Source organism: Sardina pilchardus, chromosome 17, assembly GCF_963854185.1.
Source record: "Sardina pilchardus chromosome 17, fSarPil1.1, whole genome shotgun sequence".
Taxonomy (NCBI): Eukaryota; Metazoa; Chordata; class Actinopteri; order Clupeiformes; family Clupeidae; genus Sardina; species Sardina pilchardus.
The window spans coordinates 587,291-606,846 of NC_085010.1; the positions used below are offsets into that span (position 1 = coordinate 587,291).

At 42.7% G+C, this 19,556-nt stretch overlaps 11 non-coding genes across 11 annotated transcripts; all 11 read right to left on the reverse strand.

Moving 5' to 3' along the window:
* Positions 1-235: 235 nt before the first annotated feature.
* Positions 236-354, reverse strand: LOC134063001 (5S ribosomal RNA). Its single transcript, XR_009935777.1, has one exon. It is a non-coding gene; the product is annotated as a 5S ribosomal RNA (ribosomal RNA).
* A 1,638-nt stretch (positions 355-1,992) lies between these two features.
* LOC134063002 (5S ribosomal RNA) lies at positions 1,993-2,111 on the reverse strand. The gene has a single exon (XR_009935778.1). It is a non-coding gene; the product is annotated as a 5S ribosomal RNA (ribosomal RNA).
* A 1,638-nt stretch (positions 2,112-3,749) lies between these two features.
* Positions 3,750-3,868, reverse strand: LOC134063004 (5S ribosomal RNA). The gene has a single exon (XR_009935780.1). It is a non-coding gene; the product is annotated as a 5S ribosomal RNA (ribosomal RNA).
* Positions 3,869-5,506: 1,638 nt separating this feature from the next.
* LOC134063005 (5S ribosomal RNA) lies at positions 5,507-5,625 on the reverse strand. The gene has a single exon (XR_009935781.1). It is a non-coding gene; the product is annotated as a 5S ribosomal RNA (ribosomal RNA).
* A 1,638-nt stretch (positions 5,626-7,263) lies between these two features.
* Positions 7,264-7,382, reverse strand: LOC134063006 (5S ribosomal RNA). Its single transcript, XR_009935782.1, has one exon. It is a non-coding gene; the product is annotated as a 5S ribosomal RNA (ribosomal RNA).
* A 1,638-nt stretch (positions 7,383-9,020) lies between these two features.
* On the reverse strand, positions 9,021-9,139 carry LOC134063007 (5S ribosomal RNA). Its single transcript, XR_009935783.1, has one exon. It is a non-coding gene; the product is annotated as a 5S ribosomal RNA (ribosomal RNA).
* A 1,638-nt stretch (positions 9,140-10,777) lies between these two features.
* On the reverse strand, positions 10,778-10,896 carry LOC134063008 (5S ribosomal RNA). The gene has a single exon (XR_009935784.1). It is a non-coding gene; the product is annotated as a 5S ribosomal RNA (ribosomal RNA).
* Positions 10,897-12,534: 1,638 nt separating this feature from the next.
* On the reverse strand, positions 12,535-12,653 carry LOC134063009 (5S ribosomal RNA). Its single transcript, XR_009935785.1, has one exon. It is a non-coding gene; the product is annotated as a 5S ribosomal RNA (ribosomal RNA).
* Positions 12,654-14,291: 1,638 nt separating this feature from the next.
* On the reverse strand, positions 14,292-14,410 carry LOC134063010 (5S ribosomal RNA). Its single transcript, XR_009935786.1, has one exon. It is a non-coding gene; the product is annotated as a 5S ribosomal RNA (ribosomal RNA).
* Positions 14,411-16,048: 1,638 nt separating this feature from the next.
* Positions 16,049-16,167, reverse strand: LOC134063011 (5S ribosomal RNA). Its single transcript, XR_009935787.1, has one exon. It is a non-coding gene; the product is annotated as a 5S ribosomal RNA (ribosomal RNA).
* Positions 16,168-17,805: 1,638 nt separating this feature from the next.
* Positions 17,806-17,924, reverse strand: LOC134063013 (5S ribosomal RNA). Its single transcript, XR_009935788.1, has one exon. It is a non-coding gene; the product is annotated as a 5S ribosomal RNA (ribosomal RNA).
* Between the last annotated feature and the right edge of the window lie 1,632 nt (positions 17,925-19,556).

Here is a 19,556-nt window from a genome sequence, read left to right on the forward strand (position 1 = left end):
CAATCCGCCAACTGTTGACAGTCAACTCGTGCAATTTTGTTCGACCTGTTGCTGGCTTAGCCTATATTTCCTACCTATGCATTTAGTTATTTATTTATTTATTTATTTATTTATTTTGCTTTCAAACGGAGGAAGCAAATATTCAAAGGGGTTGGAACATCTACGTACTAGGGAGCAGGCACGCACAGACAGACAGCCTGAAAAAAAAAAAGTTGCACTGGCTGATGGAGAGAAAAGCTTACGGCACCTGGTATTCCCAGGCGGTCTCCCATCCAAGTACTAACCAGGCCCGACGCTGCTTAGCTTCCGAGATCGGACGAGATCGGGCGTGTTCAGCGTGGTATGGCCGTAAGCGAAAGCAACCGGCCAAAGTAACCTACTTAAAGCTCCCCAACCCGGGTTGGAGACGCGTGTGTTGTGAAAGGTGAGGTACGCTACAGTATGTGTTCATGAAAACAAGGGCGCATTTTCCGCGTGGAGTTCAACTTTGAAAGTGAAGAATACAACAAATGGCATTTAAAACTTGGTAACATTTCCAATAACTGTTCCTTCTTTATCCTAAAAACGAAGGGTACTGACAGAAGAGTTTGGTTAGGCAAGTGCATATACTTTACTCACAGTTCAACACACATAGGGCAGCTTTATCTCTGATTAAAACGCTCAGAGATTTGTTTAGAAGCTAAAGAAATTGTAATGGTGACATAGCATGGCAAAAACCACTTGGTGTACACCATTTGAAACTACCACAAGTAAATTAGAAAACGTCACTGGAGTAAAAAAAAAAAAAAAAGCTCAGCTTTTCAAACAAAGATGATACTCAAAGCTAAGGAGAGAAATCAGTGTCTGGCCATGCATGAGAATATAAAACCACTAAGTATTTGATGGGATATAAAAAATAAAATAAAAAAATCCTTTTTTTAAGCGGAGCGAAAACACAGGGGATGTTTCATTGGAGAGAACAGCCCTAATTTACAATTCATGAAATATAAGCTTCGTTTTAGAAACGTAGCCTCTCAATGAAAACAACGTACACATACCGGTCGGGATGCAGACGCTCCGAGTTGGGTCTCTGGCCAGTTAGGATTGCGCCTTCAGGTCATGTGTTGTGAAGAGGGTTGTTTCATGGATCCGCTTTGCTTCAACTTCGCCACGGAGAAAGTAAAAACAACTGCTCCAACTGCAGTTCTCTACTGGTGTGCTAGAGTCACTGGCAGCCAATGATCCATACATGTCCACAAATGTACACTAACGACGGAAAGCGTGGCGCTCCCTCCGGCGACGGAGACGTGAATGAGCGCTTCTCCTTAGCGCACGGTTTATATAGGCCTTATACGTAATAGTAGACACACGTCAATCGAATGCTGCATCTAATACGACAACATAGGCTATGTAGTAGCAACTGCTGTCAAGCAAAACTTCATGAAGCACGCTGATATTAGCTTTTCAAATATCAATTCGCTGTGCGTAAAAACAGGAACTTTGGTCACTCGCTCTACTCGGACATCCTGAAACGAGTAACCTACAGTTGTTCAGGAAAACACCACAATATCTGGGATGTCGACAGCCATGCAGACTGTAGGCTATTATCCATACTCAGGCAGTGTTGAAAAAATGACTTTGCAGCTCTTGGGCGAATGAACACAGCGAGACCGGGAATTGTACAAAACGGTGAAAACTAAAGGGACATAGAAAACAAAGCTGTCACCCCCAAAAAATAAGCTAAACATTCCAGATGAAAACAAGCACTAAAACTCCCCCAATCCGCCAACTGTTGACAGTCAACTCGTGCAATTTTGTTCGACCTGTTGCTGGCTTAGCCTATATTTCCTACCTATGCATTTAGTTATTTATTTATTTATTTATTTATTTATTTTGCTTTCAAACGGAGGAAGCAAATATTCAAAGGGGTTGGAACATCTACGTACTAGGGAGCAGGCACGCACAGACAGACAGCCTGAAAAAAAAAAAGTTGCACTGGCTGATGGAGAGAAAAGCTTACGGCACCTGGTATTCCCAGGCGGTCTCCCATCCAAGTACTAACCAGGCCCGACGCTGCTTAGCTTCCGAGATCGGACGAGATCGGGCGTGTTCAGCGTGGTATGGCCGTAAGCGAAAGCAACCGGCCAAAGTAACCTACTTAAAGCTCCCCAACCCGGGTTGGAGACGCGTGTGTTGTGAAAGGTGAGGTACGCTACAGTATGTGTTCATGAAAACAAGGGCGCATTTTCCGCGTGGAGTTCAACTTTGAAAGTGAAGAATACAACAAATGGCATTTAAAACTTGGTAACATTTCCAATAACTGTTCCTTCTTTATCCTAAAAACGAAGGGTACTGACAGAAGAGTTTGGTTAGGCAAGTGCATATACTTTACTCACAGTTCAACACACATAGGGCAGCTTTATCTCTGATTAAAACGCTCAGAGATTTGTTTAGAAGCTAAAGAAATTGTAATGGTGACATAGCATGGCAAAAACCACTTGGTGTACACCATTTGAAACTACCACAAGTAAATTAGAAAACGTCACTGGAGTAAAAACAAAAAAAAAAGCTCAGCTTTTCAAACAAAGATGATACTCAAAGCTAAGGAGAGAAATCAGTGTCTGGCCATGCATGAGAATATAAAACCACTAAGTATTTGATGGGATATAAAAAATAAAATAAAAAAATCCTTTTTTTAAGCGGAGCGAAAACACAGGGGATGTTTCATTGGAGAGAACAGCCCTAATTTACAATTCATGAAATATAAGCTTCGTTTTAGAAACGTAGCCTCTCAATGAAAACAACGTACACATACCGGTCGGGATGCAGACGCTCCGAGTTGGGTCTCTGGCCAGTTAGGATTGCGCCTTCAGGTCATGTGTTGTGAAGAGGGTTGTTTCATGGATCCGCTTTGCTTCAACTTCGCCACGGAGAAAGTAAAAACAACTGCTCCAACTGCAGTTCTCTACTGGTGTGCTAGAGTCACTGGCAGCCAATGATCCATACATGTCCACAAATGTACACTAACGACGGAAAGCGTGGCGCTCCCTCCGGCGACGGAGACGTGAATGAGCGCTTCTCCTTAGCGCACGGTTTATATAGGCCTTATACGTAATAGTAGACACACGTCAATCGAATGCTGCATCTAATACGACAACATAGGCTATGTAGTAGCAACTGCTGTCAAGCAAAACTTCATGAAGCACGCTGATATTAGCTTTTCAAATATCAATTCGCTGTGCGTAAAAACAGGAACTTTGGTCACTCGCTCTACTCGGACATCCTGAAACGAGTAACCTACAGTTGTTCAGGAAAACACCACAATATCTGGGATGTCGACAGCCATGCAGACTGTAGGCTATTATCCATACTCAGGCAGTGTTGAAAAAATGACTTTGCAGCTCTTGGGCGAATGAACACAGCGAGACCGGGAATTGTACAAAACGGTGAAAACTAAAGGGACATAGAAAACAAAGCTGTCACCCCCAAAAAATAAGCTAAACATTCCAGATGAAAACAAGCACTAAAACTCCCCCAATCCGCCAACTGTTGACAGTCAACTCGTGCAATTTTGTTCGACCTGTTGCTGGCTTAGCCTATATTTCCTACCTATGCATTTAGTTATTTATTTATTTATTTATTTATTTATTTTGCTTTCAAACGGAGGAAGCAAATATTCAAAGGGGTTGGAACATCTACGTACTAGGGAGCAGGCACGCACAGACAGACAGCCTGAAAAAAAAAAAGTTGCACTGGCTGATGGAGAGAAAAGCTTACGGCACCTGGTATTCCCAGGCGGTCTCCCATCCAAGTACTAACCAGGCCCGACGCTGCTTAGCTTCCGAGATCGGACGAGATCGGGCGTGTTCAGCGTGGTATGGCCGTAAGCGAAAGCAACCGGCCAAAGTAACCTACTTAAAGCTCCCCAACCCGGGTTGGAGACGCGTGTGTTGTGAAAGGTGAGGTACGCTACAGTATGTGTTCATGAAAACAAGGGCGCATTTTCCGCGTGGAGTTCAACTTTGAAAGTGAAGAATACAACAAATGGCATTTAAAACTTGGTAACATTTCCAATAACTGTTCCTTCTTTATCCTAAAAACGAAGGGTACTGACAGAAGAGTTTGGTTAGGCAAGTGCATATACTTTACTCACAGTTCAACACACATAGGGCAGCTTTATCTCTGATTAAAACGCTCAGAGATTTGTTTAGAAGCTAAAGAAATTGTAATGGTGACATAGCATGGCAAAAACCACTTGGTGTACACCATTTGAAACTACCACAAGTAAATTAGAAAACGTCACTGGAGTAAAAACAAAAAAAAAAGCTCAGCTTTTCAAACAAAGATGATACTCAAAGCTAAGGAGAGAAATCAGTGTCTGGCCATGCATGAGAATATAAAACCACTAAGTATTTGATGGGATATAAAAAATAAAATAAAAAAATCCTTTTTTTAAGCGGAGCGAAAACACAGGGGATGTTTCATTGGAGAGAACAGCCCTAATTTACAATTCATGAAATATAAGCTTCGTTTTAGAAACGTAGCCTCTCAATGAAAACAACGTACACATACCGGTCGGGATGCAGACGCTCCGAGTTGGGTCTCTGGCCAGTTAGGATTGCGCCTTCAGGTCATGTGTTGTGAAGAGGGTTGTTTCATGGATCCGCTTTGCTTCAACTTCGCCACGGAGAAAGTAAAAACAACTGCTCCAACTGCAGTTCTCTACTGGTGTGCTAGAGTCACTGGCAGCCAATGATCCATACATGTCCACAAATGTACACTAACGACGGAAAGCGTGGCGCTCCCTCCGGCGACGGAGACGTGAATGAGCGCTTCTCCTTAGCGCACGGTTTATATAGGCCTTATACGTAATAGTAGACACACGTCAATCGAATGCTGCATCTAATACGACAACATAGGCTATGTAGTAGCAACTGCTGTCAAGCAAAACTTCATGAAGCACGCTGATATTAGCTTTTCAAATATCAATTCGCTGTGCGTAAAAACAGGAACTTTGGTCACTCGCTCTACTCGGACATCCTGAAACGAGTAACCTACAGTTGTTCAGGAAAACACCACAATATCTGGGATGTCGACAGCCATGCAGACTGTAGGCTATTATCCATACTCAGGCAGTGTTGAAAAAATGACTTTGCAGCTCTTGGGCGAATGAACACAGCGAGACCGGGAATTGTACAAAACGGTGAAAACTAAAGGGACATAGAAAACAAAGCTGTCACCCCCAAAAAATAAGCTAAACATTCCAGATGAAAACAAGCACTAAAACTCCCCCAATCCGCCAACTGTTGACAGTCAACTCGTGCAATTTTGTTCGACCTGTTGCTGGCTTAGCCTATATTTCCTACCTATGCATTTAGTTATTTATTTATTTATTTATTTATTTATTTTGCTTTCAAACGGAGGAAGCAAATATTCAAAGGGGTTGGAACATCTACGTACTAGGGAGCAGGCACGCACAGACAGACAGCCTGAAAAAAAAAAAGTTGCACTGGCTGATGGAGAGAAAAGCTTACGGCACCTGGTATTCCCAGGCGGTCTCCCATCCAAGTACTAACCAGGCCCGACGCTGCTTAGCTTCCGAGATCGGACGAGATCGGGCGTGTTCAGCGTGGTATGGCCGTAAGCGAAAGCAACCGGCCAAAGTAACCTACTTAAAGCTCCCCAACCCGGGTTGGAGACGCGTGTGTTGTGAAAGGTGAGGTACGCTACAGTATGTGTTCATGAAAACAAGGGCGCATTTTCCGCGTGGAGTTCAACTTTGAAAGTGAAGAATACAACAAATGGCATTTAAAACTTGGTAACATTTCCAATAACTGTTCCTTCTTTATCCTAAAAACGAAGGGTACTGACAGAAGAGTTTGGTTAGGCAAGTGCATATACTTTACTCACAGTTCAACACACATAGGGCAGCTTTATCTCTGATTAAAACGCTCACAGATTTGTTTAGAAGCTAAAGAAATTGTAATGGTGACATAGCATGGCAAAAACCACTTGGTGTACACCATTTGAAACTACCACAAGTAAATTAGAAAACGTCACTGGAGTAAAAAAAAAAAAAAAAGCTCAGCTTTTCAAACAAAGATGATACTCAAAGCTAAGGAGAGAAATCAGTGTCTGGCCATGCATGAGAATATAAAACCACTAAGTATTTGATGGGATATAAAAAATAAAATAAAAAAATCCTTTTTTTAAGCGGAGCGAAAACACAGGGGATGTTTCATTGGAGAGAACAGCCCTAATTTACAATTCATGAAATATAAGCTTCGTTTTAGAAACGTAGCCTCTCAATGAAAACAACGTACACATACCGGTCGGGATGCAGACGCTCCGAGTTGGGTCTCTGGCCAGTTAGGATTGCGCCTTCAGGTCATGTGTTGTGAAGAGGGTTGTTTCATGGATCCGCTTTGCTTCAACTTCGCCACGGAGAAAGTAAAAACAACTGCTCCAACTGCAGTTCTCTACTGGTGTGCTAGAGTCACTGGCAGCCAATGATCCATACATGTCCACAAATGTACACTAACGACGGAAAGCGTGGCGCTCCCTCCGGCGACGGAGACGTGAATGAGCGCTTCTCCTTAGCGCACGGTTTATATAGGCCTTATACGTAATAGTAGACACACGTCAATCGAATGCTGCATCTAATACGACAACATAGGCTATGTAGTAGCAACTGCTGTCAAGCAAAACTTCATGAAGCACGCTGATATTAGCTTTTCAAATATCAATTCGCTGTGCGTAAAAACAGGAACTTTGGTCACTCGCTCTACTCGGACATCCTGAAACGAGTAACCTACAGTTGTTCAGGAAAACACCACAATATCTGGGATGTCGACAGCCATGCAGACTGTAGGCTATTATCCATACTCAGGCAGTGTTGAAAAAATGACTTTGCAGCTCTTGGGCGAATGAACACAGCGAGACCGGGAATTGTACAAAACGGTGAAAACTAAAGGGACATAGAAAACAAAGCTGTCACCCCCAAAAAATAAGCTAAACATTCCAGATGAAAACAAGCACTAAAACTCCCCCAATCCGCCAACTGTTGACAGTCAACTCGTGCAATTTTGTTCGACCTGTTGCTGGCTTAGCCTATATTTCCTACCTATGCATTTAGTTATTTATTTATTTATTTATTTATTTATTTTGCTTTCAAACGGAGGAAGCAAATATTCAAAGGGGTTGGAACATCTACGTACTAGGGAGCAGGCACGCACAGACAGACAGCCTGAAAAAAAAAAAGTTGCACTGGCTGATGGAGAGAAAAGCTTACGGCACCTGGTATTCCCAGGCGGTCTCCCATCCAAGTACTAACCAGGCCCGACGCTGCTTAGCTTCCGAGATCGGACGAGATCGGGCGTGTTCAGCGTGGTATGGCCGTAAGCGAAAGCAACCGGCCAAAGTAACCTACTTAAAGCTCCCCAACCCGGGTTGGAGACGCGTGTGTTGTGAAAGGTGAGGTACGCTACAGTATGTGTTCATGAAAACAAGGGCGCATTTTCCGCGTGGAGTTCAACTTTGAAAGTGAAGAATACAACAAATGGCATTTAAAACTTGGTAACATTTCCAATAACTGTTCCTTCTTTATCCTAAAAACGAAGGGTACTGACAGAAGAGTTTGGTTAGGCAAGTGCATATACTTTACTCACAGTTCAACACACATAGGGCAGCTTTATCTCTGATTAAAACGCTCAGAGATTTGTTTAGAAGCTAAAGAAATTGTAATGGTGACATAGCATGGCAAAAACCACTTGGTGTACACCATTTGAAACTACCACAAGTAAATTAGAAAACGTCACTGGAGTAAAAAAAAAAAAAAAAGCTCAGCTTTTCAAACAAAGATGATACTCAAAGCTAAGGAGAGAAATCAGTGTCTGGCCATGCATGAGAATATAAAACCACTAAGTATTTGATGGGATATAAAAAATAAAATAAAAAAATCCTTTTTTTAAGCGGAGCGAAAACACAGGGGATGTTTCATTGGAGAGAACAGCCCTAATTTACAATTCATGAAATATAAGCTTCGTTTTAGAAACGTAGTCTCTCAATGAAAACAACGTACACATACCGGTCGGGATGCAGACGCTCCGAGTTGGGTCTCTGGCCAGTTAGGATTGCGCCTTCAGGTCATGTGTTGTGAAGAGGGTTGTTTCATGGATCCGCTTTGCTTCAACTTCGCCACGGAGAAAGTAAAAACAACTGCTCCAACTGCAGTTCTCTACTGGTGTGCTAGAGTCACTGGCAGCCAATGATCCATACATGTCCACAAATGTACACTAACGACGGAAAGCGTGGCGCTCCCTCCGGCGACGGAGACGTGAATGAGCGCTTCTCCTTAGCGCACGGTTTATATAGGCCTTATACGTAATAGTAGACACACGTCAATCGAATGCTGCATCTAATACGACAACATAGGCTATGTAGTAGCAACTGCTGTCAAGCAAAACTTCATGAAGCACGCTGATATTAGCTTTTCAAATATCAATTCGCTGTGCGTAAAAACAGGAACTTTGGTCACTCGCTCTACTCGGACATCCTGAAACGAGTAACCTACAGTTGTTCAGGAAAACACCACAATATCTGGGATGTCGACAGCCATGCAGACTGTAGGCTATTATCCATACTCAGGCAGTGTTGAAAAAATGACTTTGCAGCTCTTGGGCGAATGAACACAGCGAGACCGGGAATTGTACAAAACGGTGAAAACTAAAGGGACATAGAAAACAAAGCTGTCACCCCCAAAAAATAAGCTAAACATTCCAGATGAAAACAAGCACTAAAACTCCCCCAATCCGCCAACTGTTGACAGTCAACTCGTGCAATTTTGTTCGACCTGTTGCTGGCTTAGCCTATATTTCCTACCTATGCATTTAGTTATTTATTTATTTATTTATTTATTTATTTTGCTTTCAAACGGAGGAAGCAAATATTCAAAGGGGTTGGAACATCTACGTACTAGGGAGCAGGCACGCACAGACAGACAGCCTGAAAAAAAAAAAGTTGCACTGGCTGATGGAGAGAAAAGCTTACGGCACCTGGTATTCCCAGGCGGTCTCCCATCCAAGTACTAACCAGGCCCGACGCTGCTTAGCTTCCGAGATCGGACGAGATCGGGCGTGTTCAGCGTGGTATGGCCGTAAGCGAAAGCAACCGGCCAAAGTAACCTACTTAAAGCTCCCCAACCCGGGTTGGAGACGCGTGTGTTGTGAAAGGTGAGGTACGCTACAGTATGTGTTCATGAAAACAAGGGCGCATTTTCCGCGTGGAGTTCAACTTTGAAAGTGAAGAATACAACAAATGGCATTTAAAACTTGGTAACATTTCCAATAACTGTTCCTTCTTTATCCTAAAAACGAAGGGTACTGACAGAAGAGTTTGGTTAGGCAAGTGCATATACTTTACTCACAGTTCAACACACATAGGGCAGCTTTATCTCTGATTAAAACGCTCACAGATTTGTTTAGAAGCTAAAGAAATTGTAATGGTGACATAGCATGGCAAAAACCACTTGGTGTACACCATTTGAAACTACCACAAGTAAATTAGAAAACGTCACTGGAGTAAAAAAAAAAAAAAAAGCTCAGCTTTTCAAACAAAGATGATACTCAAAGCTAAGGAGAGAAATCAGTGTCTGGCCATGCATGAGAATATAAAACCACTAAGTATTTGATGGGATATAAAAAATAAAATAAAAAAATCCTTTTTTTAAGCGGAGCGAAAACACAGGGGATGTTTCATTGGAGAGAACAGCCCTAATTTACAATTCATGAAATATAAGCTTCGTTTTAGAAACGTAGTCTCTCAATGAAAACAACGTACACATACCGGTCGGGATGCAGACGCTCCGAGTTGGGTCTCTGGCCAGTTAGGATTGCGCCTTCAGGTCATGTGTTGTGAAGAGGGTTGTTTCATGGATCCGCTTTGCTTCAACTTCGCCACGGAGAAAGTAAAAACAACTGCTCCAACTGCAGTTCTCTACTGGTGTGCTAGAGTCACTGGCAGCCAATGATCCATACATGTCCACAAATGTACACTAACGACGGAAAGCGTGGCGCTCCCTCCGGCGACGGAGACGTGAATGAGCGCTTCTCCTTAGCGCACGGTTTATATAGGCCTTATACGTAATAGTAGACACACGTCAATCGAATGCTGCATCTAATACGACAACATAGGCTATGTAGTAGCAACTGCTGTCAAGCAAAACTTCATGAAGCACGCTGATATTAGCTTTTCAAATATCAATTCGCTGTGCGTAAAAACAGGAACTTTGGTCACTCGCTCTACTCGGACATCCTGAAACGAGTAACCTACAGTTGTTCAGGAAAACACCACAATATCTGGGATGTCGACAGCCATGCAGACTGTAGGCTATTATCCATACTCAGGCAGTGTTGAAAAAATGACTTTGCAGCTCTTGGGCGAATGAACACAGCGAGACCGGGAATTGTACAAAACGGTGAAAACTAAAGGGACATAGAAAACAAAGCTGTCACCCCCAAAAAATAAGCTAAACATTCCAGATGAAAACAAGCACTAAAACTCCCCCAATCCGCCAACTGTTGACAGTCAACTCGTGCAATTTTGTTCGACCTGTTGCTGGCTTAGCCTATATTTCCTACCTATGCATTTAGTTATTTATTTATTTATTTATTTATTTATTTTGCTTTCAAACGGAGGAAGCAAATATTCAAAGGGGTTGGAACATCTACGTACTAGGGAGCAGGCACGCACAGACAGACAGCCTGAAAAAAAAAAAGTTGCACTGGCTGATGGAGAGAAAAGCTTACGGCACCTGGTATTCCCAGGCGGTCTCCCATCCAAGTACTAACCAGGCCCGACGCTGCTTAGCTTCCGAGATCGGACGAGATCGGGCGTGTTCAGCGTGGTATGGCCGTAAGCGAAAGCAACCGGCCAAAGTAACCTACTTAAAGCTCCCCAACCCGGGTTGGAGACGCGTGTGTTGTGAAAGGTGAGGTACGCTACAGTATGTGTTCATGAAAACAAGGGCGCATTTTCCGCGTGGAGTTCAACTTTGAAAGTGAAGAATACAACAAATGGCATTTAAAACTTGGTAACATTTCCAATAACTGTTCCTTCTTTATCCTAAAAACGAAGGGTACTGACAGAAGAGTTTGGTTAGGCAAGTGCATATACTTTACTCACAGTTCAACACACATAGGGCAGCTTTATCTCTGATTAAAACGCTCAGAGATTTGTTTAGAAGCTAAAGAAATTGTAATGGTGACATAGCATGGCAAAAACCACTTGGTGTACACCATTTGAAACTACCACAAGTAAATTAGAAAACGTCACTGGAGTAAAAAAAAAAAAAAAAGCTCAGCTTTTCAAACAAAGATGATACTCAAAGCTAAGGAGAGAAATCAGTGTCTGGCCATGCATGAGAATATAAAACCACTAAGTATTTGATGGGATATAAAAAATAAAATAAAAAAATCCTTTTTTTAAGCGGAGCGAAAACACAGGGGATGTTTCATTGGAGAGAACAGCCCTAATTTACAATTCATGAAATATAAGCTTCGTTTTAGAAACGTAGCCTCTCAATGAAAACAACGTACACATACCGGTCGGGATGCAGACGCTCCGAGTTGGGTCTCTGGCCAGTTAGGATTGCGCCTTCAGGTCATGTGTTGTGAAGAGGGTTGTTTCATGGATCCGCTTTGCTTCAACTTCGCCACGGAGAAAGTAAAAACAACTGCTCCAACTGCAGTTCTCTACTGGTGTGCTAGAGTCACTGGCAGCCAATGATCCATACATGTCCACAAATGTACACTAACGACGGAAAGCGTGGCGCTCCCTCCGGCGACGGAGACGTGAATGAGCGCTTCTCCTTAGCGCACGGTTTATATAGGCCTTATACGTAATAGTAGACACACGTCAATCGAATGCTGCATCTAATACGACAACATAGGCTATGTAGTAGCAACTGCTGTCAAGCAAAACTTCATGAAGCACGCTGATATTAGCTTTTCAAATATCAATTCGCTGTGCGTAAAAACAGGAACTTTGGTCACTCGCTCTACTCGGACATCCTGAAACGAGTAACCTACAGTTGTTCAGGAAAACACCACAATATCTGGGATGTCGACAGCCATGCAGACTGTAGGCTATTATCCATACTCAGGCAGTGTTGAAAAAATGACTTTGCAGCTCTTGGGCGAATGAACACAGCGAGACCGGGAATTGTACAAAACGGTGAAAACTAAAGGGACATAGAAAACAAAGCTGTCACCCCCAAAAAATAAGCTAAACATTCCAGATGAAAACAAGCACTAAAACTCCCCCAATCCGCCAACTGTTGACAGTCAACTCGTGCAATTTTGTTCGACCTGTTGCTGGCTTAGCCTATATTTCCTACCTATGCATTTAGTTATTTATTTATTTATTTATTTATTTATTTTGCTTTCAAACGGAGGAAGCAAATATTCAAAGGGGTTGGAACATCTACGTACTAGGGAGCAGGCACGCACAGACAGACAGCCTGAAAAAAAAAAAGTTGCACTGGCTGATGGAGAGAAAAGCTTACGGCACCTGGTATTCCCAGGCGGTCTCCCATCCAAGTACTAACCAGGCCCGACGCTGCTTAGCTTCCGAGATCGGACGAGATCGGGCGTGTTCAGCGTGGTATGGCCGTAAGCGAAAGCAACCGGCCAAAGTAACCTACTTAAAGCTCCCCAACCCGGGTTGGAGACGCGTGTGTTGTGAAAGGTGAGGTACGCTACAGTATGTGTTCATGAAAACAAGGGCGCATTTTCCGCGTGGAGTTCAACTTTGAAAGTGAAGAATACAACAAATGGCATTTAAAACTTGGTAACATTTCCAATAACTGTTCCTTCTTTATCCTAAAAACGAAGGGTACTGACAGAAGAGTTTGGTTAGGCAAGTGCATATACTTTACTCACAGTTCAACACACATAGGGCAGCTTTATCTCTGATTAAAACGCTCAGAGATTTGTTTAGAAGCTAAAGAAATTGTAATGGTGACATAGCATGGCAAAAACCACTTGGTGTACACCATTTGAAACTACCACAAGTAAATTAGAAAACGTCACTGGAGTAAAAAAAAAAAAAAAAGCTCAGCTTTTCAAACAAAGATGATACTCAAAGCTAAGGAGAGAAATCAGTGTCTGGCCATGCATGAGAATATAAAACCACTAAGTATTTGATGGGATATAAAAAATAAAATAAAAAAATCCTTTTTTTAAGCGGAGCGAAAACACAGGGGATGTTTCATTGGAGAGAACAGCCCTAATTTACAATTCATGAAATATAAGCTTCGTTTTAGAAACGTAGTCTCTCAATGAAAACAACGTACACATACCGGTCGGGATGCAGACGCTCCGAGTTGGGTCTCTGGCCAGTTAGGATTGCGCCTTCAGGTCATGTGTTGTGAAGAGGGTTGTTTCATGGATCCGCTTTGCTTCAACTTCGCCACGGAGAAAGTAAAAACAACTGCTCCAACTGCAGTTCTCTACTGGTGTGCTAGAGTCACTGGCAGCCAATGATCCATACATGTCCACAAATGTACACTAACGACGGAAAGCGTGGCGCTCCCTCCGGCGACGGAGACGTGAATGAGCGCTTCTCCTTAGCGCACGGTTTATATAGGCCTTATACGTAATAGTAGACACACGTCAATCGAATGCTGCATCTAATACGACAACATAGGCTATGTAGTAGCAACTGCTGTCAAGCAAAACTTCATGAAGCACGCTGATATTAGCTTTTCAAATATCAATTCGCTGTGCGTAAAAACAGGAACTTTGGTCACTCGCTCTACTCGGACATCCTGAAACGAGTAACCTACAGTTGTTCAGGAAAACACCACAATATCTGGGATGTCGACAGCCATGCAGACTGTAGGCTATTATCCATACTCAGGCAGTGTTGAAAAAATGACTTTGCAGCTCTTGGGCGAATGAACACAGCGAGACCGGGAATTGTACAAAACGGTGAAAACTAAAGGGACATAGAAAACAAAGCTGTCACCCCCAAAAAATAAGCTAAACATTCCAGATGAAAACAAGCACTAAAACTCCCCCAATCCGCCAACTGTTGACAGTCAACTCGTGCAATTTTGTTCGACCTGTTGCTGGCTTAGCCTATATTTCCTACCTATGCATTTAGTTATTTATTTATTTATTTATTTATTTATTTTGCTTTCAAACGGAGGAAGCAAATATTCAAAGGGGTTGGAACATCTACGTACTAGGGAGCAGGCACGCACAGACAGACAGCCTGAAAAAAAAAAAGTTGCACTGGCTGATGGAGAGAAAAGCTTACGGCACCTGGTATTCCCAGGCGGTCTCCCATCCAAGTACTAACCAGGCCCGACGCTGCTTAGCTTCCGAGATCGGACGAGATCGGGCGTGTTCAGCGTGGTATGGCCGTAAGCGAAAGCAACCGGCCAAAGTAACCTACTTAAAGCTCCCCAACCCGGGTTGGAGACGCGTGTGTTGTGAAAGGTGAGGTACGCTACAGTATGTGTTCATGAAAACAAGGGCGCATTTTCCGCGTGGAGTTCAACTTTGAAAGTGAAGAATACAACAAATGGCATTTAAAACTTGGTAACATTTCCAATAACTGTTCCTTCTTTATCCTAAAAACGAAGGGTACTGACAGAAGAGTTTGGTTAGGCAAGTGCATATACTTTACTCACAGTTCAACACACATAGGGCAGCTTTATCTCTGATTAAAACGCTCAGAGATTTGTTTAGAAGCTAAAGAAATTGTAATGGTGACATAGCATGGCAAAAACCACTTGGTGTACACCATTTGAAACTACCACAAGTAAATTAGAAAACGTCACTGGAGTAAAAAAAAAAAAAAAAGCTCAGCTTTTCAAACAAAGATGATACTCAAAGCTAAGGAGAGAAATCAGTGTCTGGCCATGCATGAGAATATAAAACCACTAAGTATTTGATGGGATATAAAAAATAAAATAAAAAAATCCTTTTTTTAAGCGGAGCGAAAACACAGGGGATGTTTCATTGGAGAGAACAGCCCTAATTTACAATTCATGAAATATAAGCTTCGTTTTAGAAACGTAGCCTCTCAATGAAAACAACGTACACATACCGGTCGGGATGCAGACGCTCCGAGTTGGGTCTCTGGCCAGTTAGGATTGCGCCTTCAGGTCATGTGTTGTGAAGAGGGTTGTTTCATGGATCCGCTTTGCTTCAACTTCGCCACGGAGAAAGTAAAAACAACTGCTCCAACTGCAGTTCTCTACTGGTGTGCTAGAGTCACTGGCAGCCAATGATCCATACATGTCCACAAATGTACACTAACGACGGAAAGCGTGGCGCTCCCTCCGGCGACGGAGACGTGAATGAGCGCTTCTCCTTAGCGCACGGTTTATATAGGCCTTATACGTAATAGTAGACACACGTCAATCGAATGCTGCATCTAATACGACAACATAGGCTATGTAGTAGCAACTGCTGTCAAGCAAAACTTCATGAAGCACGCTGATATTAGCTTTTCAAATATCAATTCGCTGTGCGTAAAAACAGGAACTTTGGTCACTCGCTCTACTCGGACATCCTGAAACGAGTAACCTACAGTTGTTCAGGAAAACACCACAATATCTGGGATGTCGACAGCCATGCAGACTGTAGGCTATTATCCATACTCAGGCAGTGTTGAAAAAATGACTTTGCAGCTCTTGGGCGAATGAACACAGCGAGACCGGGAATTGTACAAAACGGTGAAAACTAAAGGGACATAGAAAACAAAGCTGTCACCCCCAAAAAATAAGCTAAACATTCCAGATGAAAACAAGCACTAAAACTCCCCCAATCCGCCAACTGTTGACAGTCAACTCGTGCAATTTTGTTCGACCTGTTGCTGGCTTAGCCTATATTTCCTACCTATGCATTTAGTTATTTATTTATTTATTTATTTATTTATTTTGCTTTCAAACGGAGGAAGCAAATATTCAAAGGGGTTGGAACATCTACGTACTAGGGAGCAGGCACGCACAGACAGACAGCCTGAAAAAAAAAAAGTTGCACTGGCTGATGGAGAGAAAAGCTTACGGCACCTGGTATTCCCAGGCGGTCTCCCATCCAAGTACTAACCAGGCCCGACGCTGCTTAGCTTCCGAGATCGGACGAGATCGGGCGTGTTCAGCGTGGTATGGCCGTAAGCGAAAGCAACCGGCCAAAGTAACCTACTTAAAGCTCCCCAACCCGGGTTGGAGACGCGTGTGTTGTGAAAGGTGAGGTACGCTACAGTATGTGTTCATGAAAACAAGGGCGCATTTTCCGCGTGGAGTTCAACTTTGAAAGTGAAGAATACAACAAATGGCATTTAAAACTTGGTAACATTTCCAATAACTGTTCCTTCTTTATCCTAAAAACGAAGGGTACTGACAGAAGAGTTTGGTTAGGCAAGTGCATATACTTTACTCACAGTTCAACACACATAGGGCAGCTTTATCTCTGATTAAAACGCTCAGAGATTTGTTTAGAAGCTAAAGAAATTGTAATGGTGACATAGCATGGCAAAAACCACTTGGTGTACACCATTTGAAACTACCACAAGTAAATTAGAAAACGTCACTGGAGTAAAAAAAAAAAAAAAAGCTCAGCTTTTCAAACAAAGATGATACTCAAAGCTAAGGAGAGAAATCAGTGTCTGGCCATGCATGAGAATATAAAACCACTAAGTATTTGATGGGATATAAAAAATAAAATAAAAAAATCCTTTTTTTAAGCGGAGCGAAAACACAGGGGATGTTTCATTGGAGAGAACAGCCCTAATTTACAATTCATGAAATATAAGCTTCGTTTTAGAAACGTAGTCTCTCAATGAAAACAACGTACACATACCGGTCGGGATGCAGACGCTCCGAGTTGGGTCTCTGGCCAGTTAGGATTGCGCCTTCAGGTCATGTGTTGTGAAGAGGGTTGTTTCATGGATCCGCTTTGCTTCAACTTCGCCACGGAGAAAGTAAAAACAACTGCTCCAACTGCAGTTCTCTACTGGTGTGCTAGAGTCACTGGCAGCCAATGATCCATACATGTCCACAAATGTACACTAACGACGGAAAGCGTGGCGCTCCCTCCGGCGACGGAGACGTGAATGAGCGCTTCTCCTTAGCGCACGGTTTATATAGGCCTTATACGTAATAGTAGACACACGTCAATCGAATGCTGCATCTAATACGACAACATAGGCTATGTAGTAGCAACTGCTGTCAAGCAAAACTTCATGAAGCACGCTGATATTAGCTTTTCAAATATCAATTCGCTGTGCGTAAAAACAGGAACTTTGGTCACTCGCTCTACTCGGACATCCTGAAACGAGTAACCTACAGTTGTTCAGGAAAACACCACAATATCTGGGATGTCGACAGCCATGCAGACTGTAGGCTATTATCCATACTCAGGCAGTGTTGAAAAAATGACTTTGCAGCTCTTGGGCGAATGAACACAGCGAGACCGGGAATTGTACAAAACGGTGAAAACTAAAGGGACATAGAAAACAAAGCTGTCACCCCCAAAAAATAAGCTAAACATTCCAGATGAAAACAAGCACTAAAACTCCCCCAATCCGCCAACTGTTGACAGTCAACTCGTGCAATTTTGTTCGACCTGTTGCTGGCTTAGCCTATATTTCCTACCTATGCATTTAGTTATTTATTTATTTATTTATTTATTTATTTTGCTTTCAAACGGAGGAAGCAAATATTCAAAGGGGTTGGAACATCTACGTACTAGGGAGCAGGCACGCACAGACAGACAGCCTGAAAAAAAAAAAGTTGCACTGGCTGATGGAGAGAAAAGCTTACGGCACCTGGTATTCCCAGGCGGTCTCCCATCCAAGTACTAACCAGGCCCGACGCTGCTTAGCTTCCGAGATCGGACGAGATCGGGCGTGTTCAGCGTGGTATGGCCGTAAGCGAAAGCAACCGGCTAAAGTAACCTACTTAAAGCTCCCCAACCCGGGTTGGAGACGCGTGTGTTGTGAAAGGTGAGGTACGCTACAGTATGTGTTCATGAAAACAAGGGCGCATTTTCCGCGTGGAGTTCAACTTTGAAAGTGAAGAATACAACAAATGGCATTTAAAACTTGGTAACATTTCCAATAACTGTTCCTTCTTTATCCTAAAAACGAAGGGTACTGACAGAAGAGTTTGGTTAGGCAAGTGCATATACTTTACTCACAGTTCAACACACATAGGGCAGCTTTATCTCTGATTAAAACGCTCAGAGATTTGTTTAGAAGCTAAAGAAATTGTAATGGTGACATAGCATGGCAAAAACCACTTGGTGTACACCATTTGAAACTACCACAAGTAAATTAGAAAACGTCACTGGAGTAAAAAAAAAAAAAAAAGCTCAGCTTTTCAAACAAAGATGATACTCAAAGCTAAGGAGAGAAATCAGTGTCTGGCCATGCATGAGAATATAAAACCACTAAGTATTTGATGGGATATAAAAAATAAAATAAAAAAATCCTTTTTTTAAGCGGAGCGAAAACACAGGGGATGTTTCATTGGAGAGAACAGCCCTAATTTACAATTCATGAAATATAAGCTTCGTTTTAGAAACGTAGCCTCTCAATGAAAACAACGTACACATACCGGTCGGGATGCAGACGCTCCGAGTTGGGTCTCTGGCCAGTTAGGATTGCGCCTTCAGGTCATGTGTTGTGAAGAGGGTTGTTTCATGGATCCGCTTTGCTTCAACTTCGCCACGGAGAAAGTAAAAACAACTGCTCCAACTGCAGTTCTCTACTGGTGTGCTAGAGTCACTGGCAGCCAATGATCCATACATGTCCACAAATGTACACTAACGACGGAAAGCGTGGCGCTCCCTCCGGCGACGGAGACGTGAATGAGCGCTTCTCCTTAGCGCACGGTTTATATAGGCCTTATACGTAATAGTAGACACACGTCAATCGAATGCTGCATCTAATACGACAACATAGGCTATGTAGTAGCAACTGCTGTCAAGCAAAACTTCATGAAGCACGCTGATATTAGCTTTTCAAATATCAATTCGCTGTGCGTAAAAACAGGAACTTTGTTCACTCGCTCTACTCGGACATCCTGAAACGAGTAACCTACAGTTGTTCAGGAAAACACCACAATATCTGGGATGTCGACAGCCATGCAGACTGTAGGCTATTATCCATACTCAGGCAGTGTTGAAAAAATGACTTTGCAGCTCTTGGGCGAATGAACACAGCGAGACCGGGAATTGTACAAAACGGTGAAAACTAAAGGGACATAGAAAACAAAGCTGTCACCCCCAAAAAATAAGCTAAACATTCCAGATGAAAACAAGCACTAAAACTCCCCCAATCCGCCAACTGTTGACAGTCAACTCGTGCAATTTTGTTCGACCTGTTGCTGGCTTAGCCTATATTTCCTACCTATGCATTTAGTTATTTATTTATTTATTTATTTATTTATTTTGCTTTCAAACGGAGGAAGCAAATATTCAAAGGGGTTGGAACATCTACGTACTAGGGAGCAGGCACGCACAGACAGACAGCCTGAAAAAAAAAAAGTTGCACTGGCTGATGGA